This window comes from Heterocephalus glaber, unplaced genomic scaffold (assembly GCF_053883595.1).
Source record: "Heterocephalus glaber isolate CG9 unplaced genomic scaffold, H.glaber_assembly_v1.0 deba00000594, whole genome shotgun sequence".
NCBI classification, from domain to species: domain Eukaryota; kingdom Metazoa; phylum Chordata; class Mammalia; order Rodentia; family Bathyergidae; genus Heterocephalus; species Heterocephalus glaber.
This window is the reverse complement of record NW_028258151.1, coordinates 32447515-32458163: the sequence shown is the minus strand read 5'-3', so window position 1 is coordinate 32458163 and position 10649 is coordinate 32447515. Positions and strand designations below refer to the sequence as shown.

General features: G+C 44.0%; 1 pseudogene; it reads left to right on the top strand.

Moving 5' to 3' along the window:
* The first annotated feature begins 3974 nt into the window (after positions 1 to 3974).
* On the top strand, positions 3975 to 5188 carry LOC101698638 (amyloid beta precursor protein binding family B member 2 pseudogene; annotated as a pseudogene).
* Positions 5189 to 10649: the final 5461 nt, after the last annotated feature.

Below are 10649 nucleotides of genomic sequence, written 5' to 3'. Positions count from 1 at the left end.
TCATCACCTATTAGTCAGAATTTTTTTTTGGTACTGGGAATCGAACCCAGGGCCTCAAGCTTGACAGACAGGTGCTGCGCCACTGAGCTATATTCCCAGTCCTAGTCAGACTTTCTGGATGGGTTTCTCTTACACAATCATTTGACCAATCACTACATCTACTCAGCCAATTATGTATCCACCCATCCACCAATCCATCCATCCACCCATCTACCTACCCATGCATCTATCCATCTATTCATCCATCCACCCATCTACCTACACATCCATCCATACACCCATCTACCTACCCGTCTACCTACCCATCCATCCATCTGTCCATCCATCCACCCGTCTACCTACCCATCTATCCATCCACCAATCCATCCATCCACCCATCTACCTACTTATCCATCTGAAGCAGGACTTATCCACCTGAAGCAGGACTTAAGAAAAACAAGTTTTTCCCAGGGTTGGGCAGTTGCCCCCACCTCAGATCACCCCCCCCAATAGGTGTAACTCCTTGTTTTAGTACAAATAAAATTGACAACCTTGTCCTGTAAACAATGTTTATGATACTCTGTTCTCATATGATTCATAGGGCTCTGTCTTCTTTTAAGGCTAAATTACAAAACTGTCTGCCCTTGTCCTGTTTTCTATAAGCTCATTTGACGTCACTAGAAAGACCAACCCCTTTGACCAAATGTGTAACAACTGGAGCTTCTCCTTTGTTCTTTTCTCTTTCTTTGGACATTAGCCCGTTGAGCTGGTGTTCACCTAAAACCTAATAAAATCTTCCTGTTTCCCAGTGGTCTCTCCCATCTCTTAAATCCCACAACACACCCACCCATCTATCCATCCATTCATCCACCTACCACCCATCCACCATCCACTCATCTATCTATCCATTCATCCATCTAACCATCCATTCATTTACGTATCCATCCATCCATCCCTGTGGCTAGGAGGAAACAGAGTTGTAGCTCCAATAAGTTGTGGTGGAAGAAGAAAACCAGGATTTCTGTTGGTAACAGATGTGATGCAGGGCGAGAGAGCTGTTTCAGAAAGGCAGAACTACACTGTGAGGGCATCTAGGCAGGGGCAAAGAGTGGGTGGAGAAGTGAATTGCCCAGTAAGACCAAGAGCAGTTCAAGCCTCACGTGCAGACCATGGGTCTGCACACATCTGCTCTCCCTTTCCTCCTTCCCTTTATCAAGTCTTTCTGGAGACTTCTGGGCCCTGCCCTGTCCCAAGGACTTTTGAATCAGTCTCAGATTTCTGCCCTAAAGATCCTGAGTCCACGGCCCACTTGAGTAGTCATCTATTGTGTGTCATTGCCTGGTTGCCTGACTGCCCTCCCACTGCACCATGAGCTCCCCGAAGATGAGGATGGCAAGCTCAGATCTGTCTTAGTCATTTCCCTCATTGCTGGGACAACAACACTGTAAGTGTTGTTTACTTTGGCTCACAGTGTGTGGAGGTTTCGGTCCATACTCAGCTGGCTCCAAGGCAGAGGGGCCTGGTGAAGAACTGCGCTTGGCATGGCGAATGAGAAGCAGAAACCAAGGGAGGAGTTGGGGAGGGAAATAAACCTTTCCGGGTCACAGCAACAGTGGCCACCTCTGATTGGACCCCACCTCCTAACAGGAAGTCAGCTATAAACCCCCATACTTCTGTCACCTTCTAAAAGCCCCGTGTAGGTCTAAACCAAGACACAGACACAAGCCATTCTGTCCCCGGCTTGGGAGCGGGCGGGACAGGCAGTGCACGGAGGGACAGGTGGACACTGCATGACCCCTGGGATTCCTGTCGAAGGAGGCAAGGATGAGGCAGCCAGCGTCCAGCCCTGGGGTCCCTGCGGAGGACAGCCACCTCCCGAGTGGTCTGGTGGGAGGGAGACACGTGGCTGTGGCCTCAGAATCTGCAGTCTTTGTTCGGTGTGCCCTTTCTGCCTTGTCTCTGCTTTCCAGTGCCTGGGGCTGTTGCTGCTTTCTTCTTGCTCTGTTGCCTGAACAACCCTGGGACCTTAATTGGCCCATTTTCTGCAGAAAAATGACAGAATCCAGAATTGGTGCCCTGCATGCCCTGTGCAGCGCCCCTGGGGCCAGTGAGTGAGCTGGGATGGAAGTGAGTCTGATCACGGAGCACAGGTGGGCAGAGACAGTTGTGGGGGAGAGAAAGGACGTAGGGAGGGAAACAGAGAGAGCACTAACAACACAGAAAGGGGAGGCCTGGAGGAAGACAGGAGTACAGAATGGAGGGAGGGAGGTGAGAGAATTGGAGAATCAGAAGCAGGCGATGGATTCACACTCCCATTGAATGACAAGAGCAAGACAGAGCAGGCAGCCCCAAGAGGAGAAGGGAGGGGACACAGACTGCTCCTCCCAGCATCTGGGGTCTCCTGGGCCACAGGAAGGTGGATCCCCTATTGTGTTATGGTAGCTTGTCTTCATCCCCAAGCTTCGGCTTCCTGGGGTTTTGGCTTCCTGACCTCTGGGTTGTCAATGAGTTCAGGTGGGAGAGGGGCACCCTTGCGTCATATGGCACCCGTCATGGATCACCCGCAGATTCCTTGTTTATTCCTACAACAAACACTTGCCAGTCGCCTGCTTACTCCGCCCGTCGCAGAGCAGGGTCACCGAGGTTCCAGAGCAGAGGTGGGACACGGACTCCCCCCACCCATGGGGCAGGGGCCGCCTTGAGACTTCTGCACAGGAGGAGAACTTTCCTGACTCATTAGTAAGGGCAGAAAGGGGGCTACTGGGCAGAATGTTAAAAGTACAGACAAAGAAAGGAGAGAGGTGTCTGGTCGCCCCAAGCTGGGTCTGCTTAGGGGGAAGCAGGGGTGTCTGTAACAGGGGAGTCCCCAGGATGGGGCTGGCAGAGAGAGCACAATTGACAGGTGAAAGGCCCATGCCCAAGGCTCAGGTTCTGGCTTATGGAGTTCAAAGCCCTTAGGCATTTTTCCTGGGTTTGTGTTCTGAAGCTGCAGTTTTTATTAAAAGTACGGTTTTTAAATTTTTATTTATTTTTTGGGACAGTCTCACCGTATTTTCTAGCTGGCCTTGAACTCACTATGTAGCCCAGGCCTGCCTCAAACTTACAGTGATCCTCCTGCCTCGGCCCCCTGAGTTGACAGGGATGTGACACTGCGCTTCATTTTATTTTAGTTTTGGCCTTGCGGTCAGACACAGGTGGCTGCACCCTGCTCCGTCCTGCTTGCCCGGCCCACTTGCATCCAGGAGACCCTGAGGACACCCCCCCCTCCCGCCCTCGCAGGCCCACCAGCCTCTGGCCTGGCCACACAGGCACCTGTAACAACAGCCCCCAGCCCCGCCCCACAGCCTCTGGCCTCTTGGCTGTGCAGCTACCTGGTTCCACACTACAGAGGCACAGGGGGACATGAAGGCCATTGTCCTGAGTTGCAGAAGTGAACAACAGAGAAAGGGCCTCTCCCCTCATTGCTTTTGCTACCTTGTGGCTGCCATGAACTATTCTCTGTGAAGCCCCTGTGCCAAGCCACCCTCCCTTGGAGCCAGCCAATTATGGACTGAAACCGCTACAAACTGAGCTAAGCAAACCTTTCCCCCTTTAACTTTGGGTGCTGGGTAATTTGTCTCAGCAACAAGAAGAGTAACACAAGCAGCCTAGGAAATGAGTACAACTATAGTAATTTCTGTGTAAGTCAGGGACCTAGAGCAAAGTGGGCGTTCACTCCAATGGGGTCACCGAAGAAAGCTTAAAGAGGTCACAGGAGTGAGGCCAGGATTAAGAAGAAGCTCCAGAGATGGGGCAGTCACGACAGCTTTCCCCAGCCATGCCAGCAGATATCTGGAGTGATCACTCATTTCACACAGATCCGGATCTTCCACCTGGCTGGAAAAGAATCAGTGACATCGCTGGTACCTATTACTGGCACATCCCAACAGAAACAACTCAGTGGGAACAGCCTGTCTCCATCCCAGCAGATCTTCAGGGCTCTAGGAAAGGGTCTCTTAGATCTGTAATGCTGTCTCCCACCCCAGAGAATGAGGATTTGCGTGCAGCCACAGTTAACCCAGATCCTAGTTTAAAAGAATTTGAAGGAGCAACACTACGCTATGCATCTTTGAAACTCAGAAATGCCCCTCATGCTGACAATGATGATTCTTGTAGTATCAACAGTGACCCGGAAGCCAAGTGTTTTGCTATGCGCTCTCTGGGGTGGGTAGAGATGGCAGAGGAGGACCTCGCCCCTGGTAAAAGCAGTGTGGCTGTCAACAATTGTATCAGGTGGCTTTCGTACTGCAAAAACGACATCTGAGACACAGTTGGCATCTGGGGAGAGGGCAAAGACATGTACCTGGTACTGGAGAACGACATGCTCAGCCTGGTGGACCCCATGGACTGCACCATGCTGCATTCCCAGCCCATCGTGAGCATTCGTGTGTGGGGCGTGGGCCATGAAGACGGCCGAGATTTTGCTTATGTAGCAAGAGACAAAGACACAAGAATTTTGAAATGTCATGTATTTCGATGTGACACACCAGCAAAAGCCATCGCCACAAGTCTCCACGAAATATGTTCCAAGATTATGGCCGAATGGAAGAATGTCAAAGCCCTGGCCTGCAGCTCCCTACAGGAGAGGACAAACGTGAATCTCGATGTTCCCTTGCAAGTAGATTTTCCAACACCAAAGACTGAGCTGGTCCAGAAGTTCTACGTGCAGTATCTTGGCATGTTACCTGTAGACAGGCCAGTTGGCATAGAGACCCTGAACAGTGGCATAGAAAGTCTTATGACCTTATCCAACAATGAGGATTGGCTGTCAGTGAAATGAACGTGGCCGATGCCACAGTGATGGTCATCAGTGAGAAGAATGAAGAGGAGGTCTTGGTGGAGTGCCGAGTGCGATTCCTGTCCTTCATGGGCGTCAGGAAGGACATCCACACTTTTGCCTTCATCATGGACACAAGGAGCCAGCACTTTGAGTGTCATGCGTTCTGCTGCAAGCCGAATGCCGCTAATGTGTCCGAGGCAGTCCAGGCCGCCTACATGTTACACTATCAGAAGTGCTTGGGAGCCAGCCAGGCCACCTTCACAGTAAGTCCGACCACCTCCTCCACCAGCAGACTTGGTGACTAGAAAAGTCGCTACCAATGTAAAACAAGGGCTCTTATCCCTCACTGACACTTTGGAACAGAAACACCCTGTCTCAGAGACGCCATAGCTGCACATGTTCGAGGACTGGAATCCCTGTGAGGATTGAAAAGCTACACTAAAGAAAAGGACCTACGCCTGGCCTTCCATTCAGTCACTGATGCTTTGTCTCCAGAGAGTATCTGTACCCAAACAGTGTTAGACAAGCATGTTCTCTGTCTTGCCACCACCATGTGATATGAAAAGAAGCATGAATCCTTTTTTTTTTCTGTAAGTTACATCATGAGCAGTGGAAGGTCTCTTTCTTATTGTACATATTGTGGACTGGGCTTCACACACGGAAAAAGACGCCTGCCTGGCAAACTAACACTGCGTCCTTGGAGAAGATGCTGTTGGAGTCATTTCCCAGCTTCTCAGCTGATCTGTCAGGAGCAGCCTCAGGCCTGCAGCACCTTGCCCGTTTTCAGCCTTGGAAACACAAGGTCGCTGCAGAGCGGATGCCACTGAATTGCTGTAAACATGGGATAGGTTTTAGTTTTCCGTAAAATTGAACCTGTTGGTGGACAACAGTGGCAGTTGGTGTCAGTGTAGAAACCAGTGGGCAGCTTTCCTTGGCAAGCTTTGACACATGGACACCATTTCATGTCTGCCACTGTTGGTGGGATGTTGGGGGAAAAAGTGAAACTTTAATGATAAACTGAATTTGAGGAATTAAAATCAAACCAAAAATTAAAAAAAAAAAAGAATAAAAGAGAAAGAGCCTCTCTCAGGCTCCCTGATGAAAACTGAAGCCCACTGGAAAAGTGAAGAGAATCTCTGCAATAAAGGCACACCAGACCACCGTACTTGGTAAGCTGGAGGGATCATCACCTCCCATTTGAACCTGGACTGTTTTCGGGGGAAGGACAGCTGGAACCTGTAGTGGAACCTTGCAGAGTACAGCCCTGCAGGAGGACAGGGAGCTCAGTTTGGGACTTGCAGCCAGAGGTCTGTCTGGGTCTCGCAAGTCTGTGGCTGTCTTACTGAGACTCATTGACTTATAACTGACAGTACCAAAAACAAAAATGAGAAGACATTTAAGCAAGTCACAAACTCAGACCTGCACCCCACAAAAGGCATTGTCTGGAGAAAACAAGGTGAAAAGTCTGATAATCAACCACCTGGACACCCTGAACTGATAGCACAGGAAGTAACAAAACAGACAAATGAGGCTCTAGAAAAATTCAAAGCACAAATAATCTCCCAGATAACTACAGAGATGGTGAGCAGAGTGAAAGACATAATTAGAGGCTCTAGAACACAAACAGATAAAAAAAGATGAGCTTAGAAACATGCTGGAAGCCATGAATGCCCAGCATAAGAAAGAAATAGAAATCATGATCTCCCAACATAAGAAAGAAATGGAATCCATGAAACAGATTCAAACAGATATTCAGGAGATTAAAAACTCCATTGAAAGCATGCATAGCAGATTAAGGGAATCTGAAGATAGAATATCAGATATACAAGACAGGATTGTGGTTAAGGACCATGAAAATAGAGATTTCTTAAAAATAGTAAGGGGCCACAAGAAATCAATCCAGCAGCTGCTGGATGATACAAGGAAGAATAACATAGATTGACGCACAAGGTCCCAAGTTCAATCCCCGGTACCAAAAAAAAAAAAAAAAATATATATATATATATATATATATATATATATATATATATATATAACATAGACTGATAGGAGTCCACAAAAAAACAGGAGAAAATACAATTGACATAAAAAAAACTGTTCACAGAAGTAATAGTAGAAAACTTCCCAGACAGAGGTGGAGAATTGGACATACAGATAAGTGAGGCATATAGAACTCCAACTAGCCATGATCAAAAAGAATTTACACCTAGGGCCGGGGATTTAGCTCAGTGGTTTCACTGCCTGCTGCGCAAGGGCAAGGACCCAAGTTTGATCCCTGGTACCAAAAAAAAAATCTACACCTAGACACATAATAATCAAGATCCCAGAAACCCAACAGAAGAACAAAATTCTACAGGCAGTTAGAGAAAAGAAACAAATTACTTATAAAGGAAAGCCCATCAGAATCACGGCAGATTTTTCAACACAAGCCCTTAAGTCAAGCAGACCCTGGAGTGAAGTATTTCAAGCCCTAAAAGAAAATAACTTCCAACCTAGACTGTTGTATCCTGCAAAATTATCTTTCAAAATCGATGGGGAAATTAGATACTTTCATGACAAAGAACACCTGAGAAATTTCATGAGTACCAAACCAGCACTCCAAACAATCCTAAGCAATATCCTAGAAAAAGACAATGAGAATCACACCTCTATGAGGCCCAATAGAGGGAAGCCACCAGGCAAGGTAAGAAACTAAAGAGAAAGGGAAGAAAAAAACCTCAAGAAATAAAAGAGCCACCAATAGTAAAACATCATGACAAGAATGAGTCAATATCTATCAATTATAACTATCAACATTAATGGTCTCAACTCACCAATCAAAAGAAATAGACTGACAGAATGGATTAAGAAGCAAAATCCAACAATATGCTGTATACAAGAAACACACCTAACTCAAAAAGAAACTCATAGACTGAAAGTAAAAGGATGGAAAACAGTTCTCCACGCCACAGGAACCCAGAAAAAAGCAGGGGTAACAATTTTATTTGCAGACAAAATAGATTTCAAACCAAAACTAATTAAGAGAGACAAAGATGGTCACTACATCCTTGTGAATGGAACAGTCCAAGAGGAAGAGATGACAATTATCAATATATATGCACCAAATATGAATGCCCCCAACTATACAAAACAAATATTAATGGACGTGAATAATCAAATAAGCACTAATACAATTGTAGTGGGGGATCTCAATACCCCATTATCACAATTAGACAGATCATCTAGACAAAAAATTAACAACAAAATTCTAGAACTGAACCAAGCTATTGAACAAATGGACTTAATAGATGTTTACAGAGTGTTCCATCCCACAAAATCAGAATAAACATTCTTTTCAGCTGCACATGGGCCATTCTCCAAAACAGAACACACGCTAGCTCATAGGACATGTCTAAGTAAATGTAAAAGAATTGAAGTTACCCCCTGTATATTATCAGACCATAGTGCAATAAAATTGGAGATCAATGACATAAGAAACTGCAAAACTCCCACAAACATGTGGAAATTAAATAACACCCTCCTGAACAACCAATGGGTCACAGAGGAAATTGAAGAAGAAATTAGACAGTTTCTACAAGTAAATTATAATGCCAGTACAACATACAGGAATCTATGGGACACAATGAAAGCATTTCTATGTGGGGAATTCATAGCAGTCAATGCCCATATTAGGAAAACAGAGTGAGCTCAAATAAATAACCTAATGCAGAACCTCAAGCTCCTAGAAAAAGAAGAGCATAACAAACCCAAAGCTCATACAAGAGAGGAAATTATAAAGATCAGAGCAGAAATCAATGCAATGGAGACTAAGAGAATGATAGAAAAAATTAATGAATCAAATAGTTGGATTTTTGAAAGAATAAATAAAATTGATAAACCCTTAGCCAACCTTATCAAAAAAAGGAAAGAAAAGGCTCAAATCCATGCAATCAAGATGAAAAAGGTGAAGTCACAACAGATCCAGCAGAAATCCAAAGTATCATCAATACCTACTTCTAGAACCTGTAGTCTAATAAAATGGAAAACATAGAAGAAATGGACAGATTCCTAGATACATACAAATTACCAAAGTGAAATGAAGAAGATATAGAAATTCTAAACACCCCAATTACAATGAGTGAAATTGAAAATGTAATAAAAAAATTTACCAACAAAGAAAAGCCCAGGTCCTGATGGCTTCACTGTTGAGTTCTACAAGACATTTAAAAAAGAACTATCACCATTACTCTTTAAACTAATCAAGGAAATTGAAAGGGAAGCAAAGCTTCCAAATTCGTTCCTGGAAGCAAGTATTACTTTGATTCCAAAACCAGGGAAAGACCGAACCCAGAAAGAGAGCCACAGGTCAATCTCCCAAATGAATATTGATGCAAAAATCCTCAACAAGATACTGGCAAACAGAATACAAAGGGTCATTAAGAAGATCATACACCCTGAACAAGTCGGATTTATCCCAGGGATGCAAAGAGGGTTCAACATTCGTAAATCAATAAATGTAATACACTATATTAACAGAGTCAAGGACAAAAACCATATGATCATCTCAATAGATGCAGAAAAGGCATTAGACAAAATCCAACACCCATTCATAATAAAAACCTTACAGAAAATTGGAATAGAAGATCTTTATCTCAACTTGATTAAGTCTATCTATGAAAAACCAACAGCCAACATCTTACTAAATGGTCAAAAACTGAAAACTTTCATGCTAAAATCAGGAACAAGACAAGGATGCCCACTATCACCACTCCTGTTTAATATTGTTCTTGAAACATTAGCCACAGCAATTAGAAATGAGAAAGAAATAAAAGGAATAAAAATAGGAAAGGAAGAAGTGAAACTGTCATTATTTGCTGATAACATGATACTTTACATAGAAGACCAAAAATACTCTGCCAAAAGACTTCTAGACTTAATTGACAGATTCAGTAGAGTAGCTGGATATAAGGTCAACACTCAAAAAACAATAGCCTTTTATATACAAATAATAGACTCACTAAGAGAGAAATTAGGGAAACAATTCCTTTTATAATAGCATCCAAAAAAATGAAATATCTAGGAGTCAATCTAACAAAGGAAGCAAAAGACCTCTACACTGAAAACTACAGCACTTTGAAAAAGGAGATTGAGGAGGATATAAGAAAATGGAAAGACACCCCTTGTTCCTGGATAGGAAGAACCAATATAGTAAAGATGGCCATACTTCCAAAACTATTATATAGGTTTAATGCAATGCAAATTGAAATTCCAACAATATATTTCACAGAACTAGAGAAAACAATCCAAAAATTCATTTGGAACCAGAAGAGACCTAGAATAGCAAAAGACATTTTAGGCAACAGAGATATGGCTGGGAGTATTACAATCCCCAACTTGAAACTATACTACAAAGCTACTGTGATAAAAACAGCATGGTACTGGCAAAGAAACAGACCCGAGGATCAGTGGAATACATTAGAAGATGCAGAAATGACTACAGATATGTTCAACCACCTCATCTTTGACAAAGGAGCCAACCATCCTCATTGGAGGAAAGATAGCCTATTTAATAAATGGTGTTGGAAAAACTGGATTTCAACCTGCCAAAGATTAAAACTAGACCCATACCTATCACCATGCACTAAACTAAGATCAAAGTGGATTAAAGATCTAAATATTAAGACAGAAACACTAAATTTGCTGAAAGATAAGTTAGGTAGAACTGTGGAAGACATTGGTATAGGAAAAGATTTTATGAACAAAATCTCAGTAGCAAAGGAACTTGCCCAAAGAATCAACTACTGGGATCTTATCTTATTAAAAAGCTTCTACACTTCAAGAGAAACCACCAACAGAGCTAAGAGACAGCCTA